The following is an 18,221-nucleotide window of genomic DNA, read 5'->3' as shown; positions in this document are numbered from 1 at the left end:
GTTGATATTAATCCTGCCTTTCAGGTCTGCTCGTCGAAAGACCTATTCAAGACATGCTGTGAATAATTATGGTGAAACTGTATCTCCTTGTTTCACACCTTTCTCGATGGGGATTCGGAGAGGAGTATCGAACAGCGATATATCCGTGCTGCAGCCAGAGTTTGCTTCCTTTAACAATGTGATATATTTTGCGCTGATGCCCTGTTCTGAAAGAACTTCAAGAACAGCGTTAGTCTCCATGCTATCAAACGCCTTCTCGTAGTCCACAAAGGCAATGCATAAAGGCAACTTGTTCCCTTGAAAGCTCTAGTAGTTGGTTTAGAGTGAAGATGTGGTCTATCGTGCTGTAATTTCTTTGAAAATCGGCCTACTCTCTAGGTTGCTGTTCATCCAGGTTTCGTGACAGTCAATTTGTTGTTATTTTGGTGAACAACTTATAGACATGCGAAAGCAGGCAGATCGGGCGATAGTTCTTTAGATTTTCTCGATCGTCTTTCTTATGCAGCAAGATGATATTGGACTCTTTCCAACTGGACGGTATCTTCTGGATTTCCAGGTAACGGCTGAACCTTTGGGCAAGAGCTTTCCAGAATTCCTGACCTCCCGCCTTAAGCACTTCTGCTGTCAGACCATCCTTGCCTGGAGCCTTTCCCTCTTTCATTTGATGGACTGCGTGACGGACTTCGCTGATGAGAACCGGGAGTATGTGTTCATCGATTTGTTGCAGTGATGGCATTGGGATGTCTATACAGAATGCAAAAAAACTGGGTATAGAAATCCCTGCAGATTGCCTCCATCTCTGTTCGATAGGTTACTGATTCTCCATCCTTGTTCTTCAAAGCCGATAATGATGACCTGTACAACGCCAGTTCCTGTTTGCATTTTTTGAGACTTTTACAATCTTCAGCAGCCTTTCGGAGCTTTTCGGTTTGAAAATTCTCGAAGTCTTCCTTCAGCCTCATTCATATGAGCTTGCAGAAAAGGGAGTACTCAAGCCTATCACTGCCATTTCTTTTCATTTTCCTCCTCTTCTCCAATAAGGTCTTTGTATTCTCTGAGATTCTTCCACTAGCTCTTTTTGGTCTTTCACACTCAGCTGATTGCACGCACCATTCCAGTCTCTTGCTGAAGTTCTCATAATCGTCATCGCAGTCATCCAGGAGGCTCCAGTCTTCCCTGGAAATGTTTTCCTTCAGGATTTCCTCGTTGAAAGCTACTGGTTGGTGCCTTCTGTTCGCCATACACAGCACCTTTTTCTCCACCTTCACAGTGAACGTGAGTCTGGCTCTCAGTAGGCAATGATCACTACTGATGTTAAATGATGGTACTACTGAAATATCCTGCACAATGCGTCGTCTATTGATCAGAAAGTAATCGATTTCATTCTTTGTCTTCATGTTCGGTGCGATCCAAGTCCATCTTCTGTTGGCCTTCTTTTGGAACCAGGTGTTACCAATGAACATTCTCCTTGTCTCTGCCAATATAGCTAGTCGTTCTCGCGTGTTTCGTTCTCCGATACCGTACCTTCCTATGAACTTTTCGCCTTCTCTCCCTCTCCCAACCTTGGCGTTAAAATCTCCCATTGCAATCGTATATGTGGAACTCTGAGTGAGGGTTTCCTCCAGCGCCTGATAGAATTATTCCACATCATCACCTTCACATGCACTTGTGGGAGCGTAGCTCTGGATGATTTTGAGGGTGCTGTTTCGGTTAAATCGGAGGTAAAGCACCCCGATACGTGATGACTTCAAATGGCATGAGATGATTTTCAGAGACCATTCCTTGTTTATGATGACTCCAACTGTCCTTGTGCCTTGTCCTTTCCCTAGAATGACCGTGCTTCCATCCCTCCAACTGACCTCCATCTCCATTTTTCGTCATGTTTGGCAAACACCCAGCACATCGCAGGCTGTCTTTGCCTTTTCCTCCATGAGATGGTTTATCGATTCCTCCCTCCTCAGTGTTCTGCAGTTATAAGTGCACACTGAGAGAGTTGTCCGGTTTCCTTTTGGCAACCTGGCACCTGAGATTCTTTTTAGCCTCTCGTCGATCGAATGCATCACTGCCTCTGGAGTGGGGATCAAGGGACGTGCAGAGAACTGAGACTTGGTTTTCTGTGTTGTTTTAGCCATTATTTTAAGCCACCCGCTGTCTGGGCTGTCAGTGGCGCGTTTACCTCCTCAACTTAGCTAGCTTACAGCCTCAGAAAGAGGGATTATATGCCCCTCCACGGAGGAAGCAACCTTCTTGCTGGGCTGACAGTCCGACACCTTAATAGCATGGTTAGACCTGCCGGAGAATACACTCCGCTACCATCGCTGTCGAACAGCCAGGGTCACTCCTGCACCACATTAAGGTGTCAAGGTAGGTTTTGCAGCAGATTTGAACTTTCTGATCAATCATAATCCAGCTTTGTGTCTGGCTGTGCCATTGGTTTCTCTAAGGAGCCCTAATATGGTCTAGGAGGGCACTCCTCCATGCCTTCCCATGTTTAGAATAAACTTGGGAGGAGGAGGAGAGGGCTATTCAGGATCTCCTGGTCAATTTTTTGTTTTGTTTTCCAACCAATTCTTAATGCTTATGAAATTGAGTTATGAATACTATGGACTAGAGCCAGGTATAGTGCAAATTTCTCCCCTTGTCTTTGCCATGAAACTCCATCTAACAATGTAACACTTTTCACTAAATCATCATAGGGCTCTTCTACACACAGAGGTTGCTCCAGTTTAACTAAAGTTAATTTAAAAACAGATTTAGTGAAACTGATGCAAATCCCTGTGTGATCACACTTATAATGGTTTAAGACTGCTTATAGGGCTTGCCTACATGATGTGATAGTGCATGCTCTGGGGATATGATTTCTAAAGCTCACTAAGGTGTTGCACATTAATTGGTCCACGAAGACCCTGCTGATGTGCACTAAAGGTTCCCTAGTGTGCTATATGTTAAAGTATATCAGGGAACCTAGACTGTGCACCAGCAGGGTCTTAATGGACCAATTAATTTGATACATGTTAGTTTAGTTTTAGAAATCACACCTCAATACTGGTTGAGTAGCCACACAGTGGACTATAATGGGATTACTAAATTGGTTGAAAAGCACACCTTTACTTAAACCAGTGTACCTTTATGTGCACCACCTCTTAAAGTTACATACTCATACAGATGTGCAAACTCAGAGCAACAGTTTGAAAAGTCTTGATGCTATTTTGTGAATTTTATTGAAACTTCCAGCAAAAGCTAGAACTCTTTTAGCAAAATATATAGGTGAACTATATAAAAAGCAAAAGTTTTTTGTTGTTGTTGGGACAGAGGAGACTGTCTTCCAAAAGTGCAACAGGGAAGGAGGAATCAACTAACGAATTCACCCAGGATTATAGATTTAATATAAACTATTGCACACCTAATTTATAATGTATAAAGTTGTTCTTTTTCAACTTGGAGCTTTTTCATATTAAATGATGACATTGCACAATACATGTTAATATATTTAAGGTCTGTCAATGTTTTAAACATGAAAATAGAAAACTTTTACATTACTATATTTTAATATACTAGTAAAATATATTTTACATATATAAGTAAATCATTTTTGTGAGGTGGCTGTATAACCAATATTATGGGAAGCTGATTTCTAATGAAGGATAAGTATGGCTAAGGTTTTGAGGTTTTTTGTAGTATATCTACAAAGAATAGGCTTATTGTGTTGAGATTGTTTGGAATACGATGGAGTTCCTGATATAGATCATATTAAATACTATTGAATTCTACGACTGAGCTAGAAATGATTTTTTTATTATTTTATTTATTAATAGGACCCAATTCTGCAAGGACTGCTCATGTAAGTAGGTCCATTTAAGTCAATTGGGCTACTCACATGAGCAAAATTATTCCTGTTTCCCTTCCCCCCCCCCAGGATTGGCATTGTATCTCCTTTTTGTAGTAATAAATTGCTCATAAGTAGCTCCTGATTTAAGTGTGAGCTTTGATAACTTTTAGCTTTATCCTAGGCAGTATAAAACTCTATTTTTATTCACATACATTAATGTGTTGTACCCTTGTTTGTTTGTATTAATAGTGTGAGTTCTGCAGGATAATTATATGTTGTATAAAGAAGCATATCCTTCTATTCATTATAAATCTGTTACCTCTCTATATTTAATCAAGTCTTTCCTTTTTGCAAGCTAGGCTTTAATGCTGATTTCCTAGTTTTATTTTTAATCTCTCTGCTAATTATCAGGGTTATGTATAAACAGTTGGTGGAAGATCCACTATCAACCTCTAATTGGGGTCAATTCTAATGACAGTAAATTCTGGGTAGAGCTGGTCAGAAACTTTCTGACTGAACATTTCTGTCAGAAAATACCAATTACTGTAATTGAAATCAAAACATTTTTGCAGGAGCATGCTGATTTTGATTAATATTCCAACGGAGCATAGACAGGTTTCAAAACTTACCTGCCAAGCAGATCTTCATAAGAAACCTGCTTGGTTTCTTGTCAGCTTACCCACCCAGCTCCTCAGCAGCTTGATTCAAGTTGGGAACACAGTGATTCCAGTGTCCCTGTTTCCAGGGCAGCCTGTCAGAAGACTTTCTCAGGATTGGGGACCCAGGGTTTCAGGAGCCTGAAATCTTTCTGGGTCCAGGTTTCCAGGTCTGCCACAGGGAGCCTGCCATGGAGTTGGGAGCCTGGAAGCCCTGGGGGCTGCAGTGGAGCCAGGAGCCTTGGAGCCCCAAGGGGGAATTTCACTTTGAAATTTTTGAAAATATTTTTGGAATTTCCCTTCCATGAGCAATTTCAGAATTTCTTTTTTTCATTCCAAAATGGAATCTCCCTCTTCTTGCCCCCTCTTCCACCTCCCCCCAAGTTTAGAACTTGCAGCAGAAGGGAAATTGTGACTTTCAACTAGCTGTAATTCTGGGTTCTGTCAAACCTCTCACAAAGTGAACTTAAACTTTCCTACCAGTCTACTTCAGACACAAACCTTTGTCAATACCGTGAAGGTCAGCAGATTCAAACTCTATCAAACCAGTGGGGAGAGAATTCCAGAATCAAGAACTCAATTAATGAAAATTCTCAGTTAGCTCCCTCTCTGTTAAAACCTGGTTGCTGTTAGTATGAATGCTGAAGCCTATTTCACATTCCATAGCATCACAGAAAGAGAATTTGTCTCTATGGTAACTAGAATCCAAACCATAGAGTGCGTTATAGGCTGAGTTCAATGCCCTGAATTGCATTCAGAAATGAATTGGAAGCCATTGTAGACTATTGCGAACAGATGTCATAATCTCCTTTATTTAATTTTCCCAGATAGCCCCATGTAGAGAAGCCTTAAATAACCAGGCAGCTACAAACTTTGCTAGATGAACCTTTCTAGTGTTTTTCCAAATGAATACCCCTATATACTCTGGAAGTGATGACAAAGGTATCATTCACTGTGATGTGATCTATATTGGAAAGGATAGGGTCATCACAATCTCCTACACTGGCGTAATGTAAATGAGGGGTGGGAATCTTGACCATTGCTGATATTAGCCATGAATGCAGTAGAACCTTGATGTTGTGAAACTTAATGAAAAAAGGCAGGTAATACCCTCTCCCCATCTCCATCTCTATATTATAGCATCACCTGTGTCTCACTTGGATTGAACCTCAGATCGACACAACAAAAACTGAGAGATTACTCAGGCAGATATGATGAAAGAGACCTAAAGAATATCATCTACATAGTGAAGGCTGCACAAGCTACCTCAAAGCACTATATGGCAAAATTAGCAGCACTAGGAGAGGACTTCCTGAGTAAGTTCCTACCACAACTTGTTTAAGATCTGCTGACATCCTATTCTCCTTCAGTGAAGCATGAACCATTTCCACTAAAACTGGGTGGGTCTCCCCAAACATGAAAGATTTTGGTCTAAATTGTGAATCATAGTCTGACATTTTTCCATTTTCTCCAGCACCTGAGTGAGTGGAATTGGCCACAATAAAGAGATGATGGTGTATTTGACCCAAATGGACTCAGTTTTGTCTGAGGTATGTGCCAATCTCATTGGAAAACACTCAACTTTGCATCTGAGCAGAGGTAGCCCAGACTCACTAAGCTATCGAATATGCAGATCAGTTTAGTTCTTCACTGTTCCCACCATATGAGAAAACTATCATGGCCATGTGGAGGGTGATCACTCGGTGCTTAAGGTTCTTGCAACAGATTTGCTTTATTCTGTACACACACACACACACTGCCTCTGAAAAGCTCAGCTCTTCAAGGCACAGTCCCCAATACTGCACATAACACACGATTTCAAAAAACTTTATGCTATGTTCACAATCAGCTTGGTCATAACTTCTGCCACCGGAACTCTAGCTTCCTCCCTTCTTGCTTCACCTATCAGAGGTCATCTGAACATAAAGGTTTATGGTCAGATTAACACAGAAGGAAAAGATATTTAGGGGCTGCTATATTGAGATGAGGGCAAAAGATAATCATAGCGCAATGCAAGCGAAGATATATTACTTACTAGGCCAACAGAGTGGTCCCTGGTTTGTATGCATTATGATACAATCCTTAATTTCATGATCACATACTATTTTTCCCCCCACAAGATTCTTGCCTTATTTAATGGTGTGCATAGAGTGGGCGTTTGTAACTCTTTAACAATGCAATCAATGCACCTCAGAATCTGTACCTAGCAGTTAAATTTTTTTTGTTTGTTTTCAGAATGTATGCATACTATGTATATTTATTGTATCTACAGCATCAGCACCCTTAAACAGTTTTCTCCAGTTCTAGAGATTATTCGGTCTAGTGATATTCCTCATTAAGTATCGGGAATATTGCTGAAACCAGTAACATTTAAAAACTGAGTGAACTTTTTCAGTTACCCACTGTATGTATGTATGTCTATGTATTAAATACACTTCAGCTTTTTCCAGTTTCAAATTAAAAAAGTAATAGGGAAATTAACATATTCAAAGAATGAATTAAAAAAAGTTGAAAAATCCAACAAAAATTAAAATTACATTTCTCTTTTCATTTTAAAACTGTGATCAAGTCCTTGGCCATGCAGTGGCCCATTTGAACCACTCAGTTGATGCTAAGGAGTTATAAAGCCAATTTAACTGATTATCTAAGGATTAGGGGTATCCTCAGATAGAGTTGTGATAGCTAGTTATATCCAGGGCCGGCTCCAGGCACCAGCTTCTCAAGCAGGTGCTTGGGGCGGCCACTCCGGAGAGGGGAGGCACGTCCAGGTATTCAGCGGCAATTCAGCGGATGGTCCCTCACTCCGCCTGGGAGCGAAGGACCTCCCGCCGAATTGCCGCCGCAGATTGCGATTGCGGCTTTTTGTTTTTTTTGTTTTTTTGGGGGGGGGGGGGGGTTGTTTTGTTTTGGCTGCTTGGGGCGGCCAAAACCCTGGAGCGGCCCTGGTTATATCCTATGCCACCTCTTTACATGGCAATCCCAAATGCAGAGGACAAGTAAGGGTATCCCAATGCTCAACTGATCACAATTTAGAGAAACACCCAGGATCAGAGGAATGCATAGATGGTGTAATGCCACCTTTGGCCCTTACCACTTAGGTCCTGTCTCAAGTGCAGCGCAGTCAGACCCCAAAATAGAGGCTTCCATATGTAGTGAATTTTGTGTTTGTAGATAACATAGATATAAAAGAACTAAATTCCACACACTGTGTAGCTGTTCGATATTCTTCCTGGGCATCAGACGCTTACAGTTTAAAGTAGAGAACTTTTCTGTCAGATCTTTCTACTATGAATGTCCTTGTAGCTGTTCAGCTGGAGCCAGCTTTTTTTGAAGGAAATAGTCATTGTTTATTCCTTGGCATTATATAGATAGATAGCCAGTCAGACAACTGTTCAAAGCACAGGGATAAGCTACTCATCTGTGGTATATAACAAGCTGAAGATATGGATGTCACACTTCCTACAGATTGCAAACAGACAATGAATTCAATGCTGTGTGCAACTTTGGTTGATCTTAGCTGTGCCTACTGATAAATGGAATATCCTCCAGTAGGCAAGGTAACAGATTGCAGTTTGCTTCCTGAGCAGGCGGGTCTCTCAAACAAGCTCTCCTTGGGGAAAATAATTCAATTCATAAAACATTCTCTGCTTGTGAGAGGCCTACGAAGGGAATAGAGGTCATACAGGTCAGAATTTAGGGGAAATGACAGAATGAGTGGTTTGGATAACACTTGTGGAACCTGGCTACAACCAGTCTCACTTCAATCAAATTGACATTAATTTTTAAAGAAGGGAAAATATTAAAATATTTCCTGTTCAGCAGAGAGTTTGAATTCAAGGCATACTTGACATATATATATTTTTGGCTGTTTAATTTAATCTTGATCATTGCCCTGCTGTAAAGGCCTACTGTAGTCTCTGTAAATTAATTTTGCTTAAATTAGGTGAAAATTACCTATCAGTTCTTGAGTAGTTTTTATTTATAGGCAAGTGCCACTCCGCCCCCCTCCGTTCTCCCCTCTTGGAAGAAAAGGTGATGTGGGAATTTTGGAAAGAGAAGAATAAGTGAAATGAAATCACAATACGGAGCAAAAAGGTAAAGGACAAGGCGACTCCAGGGGGTGACAGAAAATAAAATGTACCAAAACCTCCAGTGTTCCATACAATCACTTCAGAGTCTGGGAATGTTATTTAGGTCTTTTGAATGTTCTCTTTCTGTCCCTGCAGAACTGAGACTTCTTTGTCAAATATTTCACACTGACTACTTGTGCTGAAGATAAACCCACATTTTCAGATCCATGAGTCATATTTAAGGCCCTACCAAATTCACTGACCATTTTGGTCAATTTCACGGTCATAAGATTTTTTAAATGGTCAATTTCACTGTTTCAGATGTTCACATCTGAAATTCCATGCTGTTGTAACCTATTGGATCCTGATCCCAAACGGGGTGATGTGGGGGTGGGGGAGTTGCAAGACTATTGTAGGGGTGTTGTGGGGTTGCCACCCTTACTTCTGCACTGCTGCTATATGGGGCACTGCCTTCAGAGCTGGGCAGCTGGAAACCAACAGCTGCTGGCCGGGTGCAGAGCTCTAAAGCCAGTGCCACTGCCAGCAGCAGCGCAAAAGTGAGAGTCACAGGGCATGGGGGGAGGGGTTACCATATGACTGGGTTTTCCCAGCAGCCTCCTGCCCGGGTCAGGGGCTGACAGTTGGGGCCGCAGCCTCTCCATGCTGGTCAGGGGCTAACAGTGCAGATGTGAGGGTGGCTGCCTTCAGAGCTGGCCTCCCAACCAGCTGCTGCAGAGCTACCTGCAGCCGGGGGAGGTTCCCAGTGGTGGATCTGACCTGGCTCTGGGAGTGGCCCTTGCAGGGGAAGAGGAAATTCCATCCCTTTCCAGCCTGGGGTGAGATTAGCAGCTGGAGCCCAGTACATGGAAGGAGCCTCAGGCTGGGGAGCCCCCAACTCTGCCCCCCTCTCCAATAACCGATTTCACAATCCATTACACATTTTTTTTCCACAACCATGAATTTGATAGGGCCCTACTCATGTTACTATAATGGAGCCATGTTGAGTCCATGACGTGTGCTCAACGGGGCTATTTGTTTAATGAATGTGCTGATTTGTGTGTACTCATGTCCCCTTTAGAGGCTGTCTTCAGTGAGGATAAAGGACTTACTAGTACTAATTCCAAGGAACATCTGAGTACTGTAGAAAGTGGTGTTGGTGATTCAGTAGGTGGCACTCTTCTCTGAATCATTGCTGAACCATTGCCCCAGTCTTGTGCTAAGGAGCACTGTGGACTTGGTGATGCCACCAGTTGAATGACACACAAAATGGAAAATATGCCTCACATAGTCATTTAAGCTCTCATGGCCCTCTCCTAAGAGTATAGATGTTAGTTAACCCTTGGTAGCTTGGCCAAATTCAATTAGGGATAATTGGTTACTCCATTTTTGTCTCCCTAAATACCCTGTGCCAGTTCAGCTGGATAAAGTGTTTTTTCACTTCCTCTAAATTGCTACCTTCTGTTTCTGTGAACAGCTGCTGAGTTACAGCTCTTCCTAGTGGAGTCTGCATTTCAATGGTGACTGAAGTGATCCCTTTACATAGTTATTTGTCTCAGAACCCTCCATGTTGGGATCTTTTACACCCTGCACAGAAGGGGTAGTGCCACCACCGTAGTACTGTCCGCCCTTCTCCACATCACCCAAAAGAGCTCAGGAGACATTCAGGAGGAGGAGACAGGTTGAGGTGCTTTAGGTCAATAAGCATCATCACCCTAACCCCTGGGAAATCTGCTCAGTAGTTGATACATTGTGAGGCTCTATTGAATTCTGAGTATCATTTGTCCATGTTGTTTTACACACTTTGGGGAAGGGGCTGCTTTAAGTTGTGTGTTTGTATCTAGCATAATGGTTTCTTGGTCTATAAGTGGGCATCCTGGGCACTATAGTCAAACAAATAATGAATAGTATCCCTTACTCTCCACACCTCTTATGGAAGATTTCAGGACATATAGAGAGACCTTATTAGTAGAGCTGGCTGAAATTTTTGAACACTCTTTTTAGTGTTTAAAAAATAGAGGGGGGGGGTCCCCCAAAATCAGAATTTTTCACAAAAGTCTTGTTTCTTTCCAAATGTGCGGGGGGTTTTTTCCCTTCTTTCTCTCTCTCCCTCTCCCACCCCCCCCTCTCTCCATGTTAAGGAGAAACCAAAAATTTAGACTGTGTTTAAGTTAATTGATTTCCCCCGCCCCCCTTCTCCTGGCTTCTTTTTTTCACTAGCAAAAGAAGGATGTGTGGAATCTAGGGGCAAGCGTGTGGGGAGAACTGGATTAGCAAAAATGTTCAAAATCTAAAATGTTTGATAAAATTTATGTAAGTTTTTGAATGAATAAAAAAACATTCATTTTTGAAATGCGTAGATTGAGAAGAACTTCAAAATATCTTGAGGTGTTGCCTTTTCACCATCTATTCTTCCCACCCCCACCCATTTGTCAGCCCAGCTCTACTTACCAATATAGCTCCAGAGCCATACTGATAGGGAACTGATGACAAGGATGGGAGAAAACTTAGCTCCCCCTCTCTGCCAAAAGTAGAGCAAGAGTTCCCTCTATCTCTCTGGGCTAAGCAGTACTCTCCCACAGGTCCCCTTTCTGCTTGGCCTGTGCAGTGAGTGCTCCCCGTCCTGTTTCAGTCTCCATTGGCTAGTTACTGAGGGAGCACCGGGTGGGAGTCAAATGGCAGCATGTAGGAGCATGGCCACCACACAGATGGCATAGTCTTGTCTCTGGAGGATTCCCTGAGATCATTAGGTTCCAGAGCCTGATTCTCTGTTTTTTTTTTTCAATGGGAGACATCCTACCATGAATGGAAGAGTGTGTAACGAAGTCCATATGTAGGTGGAACCCCAGAAGCTCTCCTCCTGCTCTGATTCTTTCTTGTAGGAGGGGGCAATATTGTGTGGCAAAACACTTTGAGATCCTTGGCAAAGGCACTTTAGAAGTGTAAAGTATAATCATTGTTGTTCGTTGCCTCCTGATTTCGAGTGATCCAACAGGATCCAGGACCCTGTGTTGCCTTTTATGTTGTATACCTGACATTTGTCAAATTCCCCCTCCCCCCCAAAAAAATAATATTGAGGGGTGGACCAAGGCCACAAATATAGTTGAAAATACCCCTGTGCCTGATATACAGCTGCAGCCTGTTTTTAGGCCCCAGGCTTACGTAACACAGCCATACTGGTCAGACCATAGTTTGTCTAGCCCAGTATCTTGTTTTCTGACAGTGGCCAATACCAGATGCTTCAGAGGGAATGAACAGAATAAGGCAATTATCAAGTGATCTATCCCCTGGCATCTATTCCTGGCTTCTGACAAGTCAGAGGCTTTGGGAAACAGCATAGGGTTGCATCCCTGAGCATCTTGGCTAATAGCCATTGATGGACCTAACCTCCAAGTACTTATCTAATTTTTTTTTTTAACCCAGCTATAGTTTTGGCCTTCACAAGTTGACTATGTGTTGTGTAAAGATGTTCTTCCTTTTGTTTGTTAGTTTTAAACCTACTGCCTATTAATTTCCACTCTAGAAGTAGGCAAGTAAAGGTTTTCTGAGTAGCAGCCGTATTAGTCTGTATCCTCAAAAAGAACAGCAGTACTTGTGGCACCTTAGGGACTAACAAATTTATTAGAGCATAAGCTTTCATGGGCTACAACCCACTTCTTCGGATGCATATAGAGTGAAACATATATTGAGGAGATATATATACACACATACAGAGAGCATGAACAGGTGGGAGTTGTCTTACCAACTCTGAGAGGCCAATTAAGTAGGAGAAAAAAAACTTTTTTCAGACTGTCTGTACTGAGCTATCTTGATTATCACTTCAAAAGTTTTTTTTCTCCTACTTAATTGGCCTCTCAGAGTTGGTAAGACAACTCCCACCTGTTCATGCTCTCTGTATGTGTGTATATATATCTCCTCAATATATGTTTCACTCTATATGCATCCGAAGAAGTGGGTTGTAGCCCACGAAAACTTATGCTCTAATAAATTTGTTAGTCTCTAAGCTGCCACAAGTACTCCTGTTCTTTTAAAGGTTTTCTGTTTGCCATTTTGTGAAAACTATTTTGCTGGATGCTTACCCCACTGGGATTCTAATTAAAACGAGGTTTTGATATTGGAGATTATAGTACTGGGGTGCCAGATCCTCAGAGTAACTACCTTGATTTCAGTTGTTTCACTAACAAGAGTAGAGATCAGAATTAAAGATGTAGCTTCCCCTTCCTGCTTTCCTCTCTTAGTACTATCTTCAGAAAGGTCCAGAACTAAGAGTAGAAGTCAGAATTAAGACAGCAGTTTTCCCGTCCCCTGCCTCAGTACTGTTAAGTTCCAATCACAAAAATTTCTGTCACATCCTCTTCTGGTGTAAATTAGTGTAGCTCTGCCAGATGCAGATGTGGCAGAAGATTTTGTGATTGGATCACTGGATTGGAATTTAACAGTACTAAGATGAGGGAGGGGAAATTTGTTGCTTTTAATTCTGACCTCTATGTCTTGAGCCTCTTAAAGAGACATTTTTACAAATGACTTTTCTAATAGAAAAGAATCACATACTTACAAACTCTACCAGCTGGTTATCTGCATTCAGCTGCCAGTTGGAGGCTGGCACAGAAGGGAATCCAGGCTATTTCAGTCTCATTAATTAGATGGAGAAGTGACTGGGGTGGGTAGACCCATTTACTCAAAATCTTCACCTGCATTCAGCTTTCTGTGTTAGAACTTCACATCTAAGAGTTTGAGCAGCCTTACTGCTTTTGGGAATAAATAGGTTACGTGGGTTTGTAGCCAAGATCTGTGCCCTTCTGCAGTACAAATGACCATAATCATTCTGATGAAATCTATGTGTTTTATAAAACACTGACATATTTTATTGTTGATTGAGTGATTCTTCACAAATTTGAAACTGCTGTCTGGCTCTCAGAGGGATTTGTGCCCTAATTGGTAATGATTTCAGGTTTAATTTTATTAACATAACTACATTTAGAAACCTAAATCCATATTTAATCACTAAATAGGTGGCTTAATTTCCAGAGGCGCAGAGCACACACAGCTCAGCACCTCTGGAATTAAGGTAATCTATTTATGCCTAATGATGGGTTTAGATGCCTAACTTTAGGCACTCCCCTCTGAAAATGTTGGTCTCACTCTTTCAAATGGCTGTTAATAAACACAGCAATGCCATAAAGCAAACAATCAAACAACATGTGTGTGCATGGTGTGGGGAGGAGGCGGGCAAGGGATCTAAAATTGCTGATAAAATTAGGTATTAACAGTTTCATCCTGCATTTACAATGCAGGGAGAGTCAAGTATGTAGTTGTGAACCTGGATTCCTTTTGTGTTTGCTGTGCTGCAAATCTAGACTTCTTGCACTCTTTCTGTGAGTAAAATTCAGCAGCCATTTTGTTGAACGCCAATACAGACTGCCAGAAAACAGATGTGTGTTTTCTCTCTCTCTCTCTCTCTCTCTCTCTCTCATGGAGACTTTTATGCATTCTTTTAGATTAAAGAACAAAAAGAAATTATTCTAACTGATGGTATATATGTATGGGAAAATGTATCATGTCAAATATGGTTTTAATACTAATCTGAGGGAATTTGATTTGGACCATGCTATTGAAGTAAGAAACTTTTTCCACTTTGAATATTAGTTGGTAATTCACTTTCTTATGTGATGGCCACCACCTTGACTGACACTTTGAATTGCAGAAATAAGAGCAGAAGTTAGTACAGTTTGAGTTAGAATTAAGCTTACAAGGTGAGAGCTGTAACAGACTGCCATCCTCTTTGGGTCAATCTCTGTGCCAGTTAGGTAATACACACTGACAAGTGGGTTACGTCATAATAGTTGCTTTTTAGTTTTTCAATAAACATGAACAATCAAATCAGTGCAGTAAAACAGAGTACTGTATTTTAAATATAATATGGATGTCAGACAAAACAAGCAATATTTGCAATAGGCAAATTATCTCATTATAATTCTTAATCAGATACTTGACCCGAGTAAATGCTAATGGAGTTATACATACAGTGGACACCTAGAGGAAAGCATACTGTATTTCATTGTTTACAGTAATCTGTGCAAGCCTCACTTTGCTTTCAGACTCACTAAGCGATTACCCTGTAACTCAGCTAATCTGCCAAAACCTAGCCACTAGGGTGCAGTTATGTAGCACAAGCAACCATATGGAATTTTTATAAATAGGTCTTGCTGTCTCAAGAGGCTTTTTATTTTTTTAATGTCACTAACATTTTGACAGTGGTTTAACCTTCTTAATAGTTATGTAGTAGTGCAGTGGGAAGCAAGGAATTCTGATTTCCTAAATAGAATAACTAGTCATCCTTTCTTCAGAGAGGCTTATAGAACCTGTTATAACTATTTATTATTTCTATAGCACCTGCAAAAGGGATGAGTGTCACATTAACAGAGCTCTGTAGTTCAAAGTAGGCTTTGGTTTAATACTTTTTTTTTTTTTAAATCTAGATGCAGAATTTAAGGAATAAAGAGCTAGAGTAGTAGCTGGTGTAAACAGGTGTAGCACCATTGGATAAAACTATGCTGGGGATCTGTGCCGAAGTAATGTGCTCAGAAGCCTGAACCCAGCTTCCATGGTAGCTCCCCCCCCACATACCATGATGGAATTTGGTTCTAAGTACAATTGTTTCATGTTTAAACGTTGTTGTTTTTGTCGATCCACACTGAAACACATTTGTTATAATGTTTACTTTAGTGTATTACTATTAGGGCAGGGACTTTATTTGTCAGTAAAGAGCCATAATTAATGCTATGTAAATAATAATTAGACAATGTGTGCTTATACAAACTTCTAAACAGTGAACAAATACATTTTTGTTACTGCATTTTTGTTGTAGGTAATAAACAGTCATTGGTAGCCAACATTTTTTCTTTTCTGCGAGCGGTCAACTGGCCATGTTTCCAGTATATAGAGTGCAAATGACTCATACTGTGAATGGGAAATAACATGTCTGGTATTGAGATAAGAATACATATATTCATGGAATGATCCTTTTCGTCCATCCAATGCTCTCTTTTTTCAGTACACTGCCAATACTGTTACAGCTCCCTCTCTCAAAAAAAATTAGTTATTGCAACACATTGTTATTCCGTATGTTTCACTATTTTCATTTTTACAAACTATAGCTGGATACTGCAACCCTTTCTCATGTGATTAGTCCTAACTCACGTGACTGTCCAGTTGAAAGATGGTCACGCTTTTGTTGCTGCTGCTGCTGCAGATTGAGTGAATTGAATCAGTCAGGAGCTCCTTGCATTCCTCCATTCCATCTGCCCTTCCAAACACTCTCCCTGCATGCCACCCTCCCATTTCCCCCTATTTCAGGGGATGCAAAATATCCCTGCAATCCCGCACACCTCCTGGGATGCCCTATTTCTCCCCAATTGCAGGGCTCTGTGTGCCCCATCAGCCCACCCAGGCTCCCCCTTCCACCACATTCCATGGTCCCCCATATGCCCCACTTCCAAGGGTTGCTCCCTCTCATTCCTCACTTCCTCTCATCTCTACCATTCTTTCCTTCTCCATCATGTGAGTTCTTTGTCCCCCATACCATTCTTCCCTCATTCCAATGGCTCTGCTCCATAGGCGCCAACTCCATGGGTGCTCTAGGGCTCAAGGACTCACAGAAAAAAAATAGGGGTGCTCAGCACCCATGAGCCATAGTGATTCCTGGCCCCCATCCCAAATTGGCCTAGTCCCAGGCAGAGCTTGAGTGTGGAATGTGATAAATTCTGTGTGGCTAACAGCTTCTGCCTTTGGGGTAGGGAGTTTGTTTATAAACAGAGGCAGCGTGATTAAGCTAGCAGAAGTCTTGTCATTAAATTAAATTAAGGATGGTTAGGTGATCCTGAAAGTATTGCCAGGCACTCCAGGTGAAAGATAGGAAACAAAGGGTAGGAATAACTGGTCCATTTTCAGAATGGAGATAAGTAAATAGTAGTGTCCCTTAGGGGCCCGTACTGGGACCAGTGCAGTTCAACATTCATAAATGTTTTTGAAAAAGGGGTAAAGAGTGAGGTGTCAAAATTTACAGATGATACAAAATTGTTTAAGATAGTTAAGTCCAAAGCTGACTGCACAATGTGACAAAGGGATCTCCTAAAACTGGGTGACTTGACAACAAAGTGTGAGATGAAATTCAATGTTCAATGCAAAATAATGCACATAGCAAAATACAATCCCAACTATACATACAAAATGATGGGGTCTAAATTCGTTGTTACCCATCAAGAAAGAGAACTTGGAGTCATTTGCAGTGTTCCAGAGTACTGCAAATTTATAAGAAGCCTTCTCACTGTGCCTGTAGAATCCTGAACTATGGAACCCTCATTACTAAGGCTCTGTGTTTTCTCACAGAAGTCACGGATTCTGTGACCTCTGTGACTTCTGTAGCAGCCCGTGCGTCTGGCCCGGGAGCAGCTCAGGCAGCCCCTGGGCCGGTCGCACTGGCTGCTGCTGGGGCAGTCTCAGGCCCTCCTACCCCCCCCCAGCAGGAGTTTGTGTGTGTGTGTGGGGCTTAGGGCTGGGGATTGGGTTGTGGGGCGATGCTTACCTGGGGGGGGGGCTCCCTAGAAGGGCGACAGAGGCTCCCCTCCCTCCGCTCCTAACTCCATGTGCCGCCTCCACCTGCAGGTGCCGCCCCCGCAGCTCCCATTGGCCTTGGTTCCCAGCCAATGGGAGCTGTAGAACTGGGGCTTGGGGCAGAGTGGAGGCAGTAGGTGGAGTGAGGAGCTGGAGGTCGCCACGTCCCAGGAGCCAGTAGGGACCCTGCCCCAGCCCCGCCACCCCATCCCTCACAAACAACATCTCAGCACCTCCCCGGGCTTCCCCACCCCCAGTACCCATGGCACCCCCAGGGCTGTGTTCCTCTCCCCCCCCCCCCCAAGTTTTAGTCAGGGGTATATTGTAAAAGTTACGGACAGGTCACGGGCCATAATTTTTTGTTTACTGCCCATGACCTGTCCATGACTCTTACAAAAAATACCCATGACTAAAATGTAGCCTTACTCATTACTTCTGGAGGAATTCTCTGCCACTACACATGCACAGAGTTTATGTCCCACGCAGATTTCTTTGCGTCCCTGAAGAAAAAATACTTTCTGATGGGGAAGCAAAGGGAAGCCACAAGAGTGGTCATGTGACCCTCCCCGGCAGCAGTGGCTTCCCCAGGAATTGAAATTGGGGGGGTGTCAGGGCCGATGAGGAGTGAGACTGTGAGGGTGAAAGTGGGCTGTATGGCACCATAGTAAAAGCTGGAAAATGTTTCATGAGCATTTTATTAGATTTAACTCACGTTTTAAAATCATCACACAAATTAAAGTTGGCTACTCAAGCCTTCTATGAAGCACTACGTCTACATCCTTCTTGGTTTCTTGTTATAATTTTGCACAACTCTGTTAATGAACTTCTTGAATGCAAAGTGTTCATCTTTGGTGGCTTCTCATGTGTCCGGTATTTCCATTCTTTCAGTTGATATGCTCATTAGTTCATTCACATGATCAGACAGAAGGTAACTTCTTACAGAACACAAAATTCTATTCAATGATGAAAAAGAACGCTCAACTGTAGCTGTTGTGACTGGGAGTAGCAAGAGATGAATTCCTACTTCTTTCATCCCAGGAAACAGAACACAAAGAT

The 18,221-nt window shown here is 42.1% G+C and overlaps 1 long non-coding RNA gene across 2 annotated transcripts in view; it reads left to right on the top strand.

Annotated features, from left to right (window-relative positions):
• LOC135983910 (uncharacterized) overlaps positions 1-18,221 on the top strand; it is a 119,892-nt gene that overhangs the window by 29,145 nt on the left and 72,526 nt on the right. Inside the window, exons 2-4 of one of the 2 annotated variants that reach the window (XR_010601738.1) lie at positions 5,626-5,801; positions 5,960-6,035; positions 8,471-8,900. The exons of the other annotated variant lie outside the window; for it this stretch is intronic. This is a non-coding gene — a long non-coding RNA (uncharacterized LOC135983910). Of the gene's footprint in view, positions 1-5,625; positions 5,802-5,959; positions 6,036-8,470; positions 8,901-18,221 lie in introns of those variants that run through there. 2 annotated transcript variants of the gene reach the window in all.

Source organism: Chrysemys picta, chromosome 1, assembly GCF_011386835.1.
Source record: "Chrysemys picta bellii isolate R12L10 chromosome 1, ASM1138683v2, whole genome shotgun sequence".
In the NCBI taxonomy this organism is placed as follows: Eukaryota; Metazoa; Chordata; order Testudines; family Emydidae; genus Chrysemys; species Chrysemys picta.
Note: the sequence above shows the minus strand (reverse complement) of the source record. Positions and strands in the feature narration are given on the sequence as shown.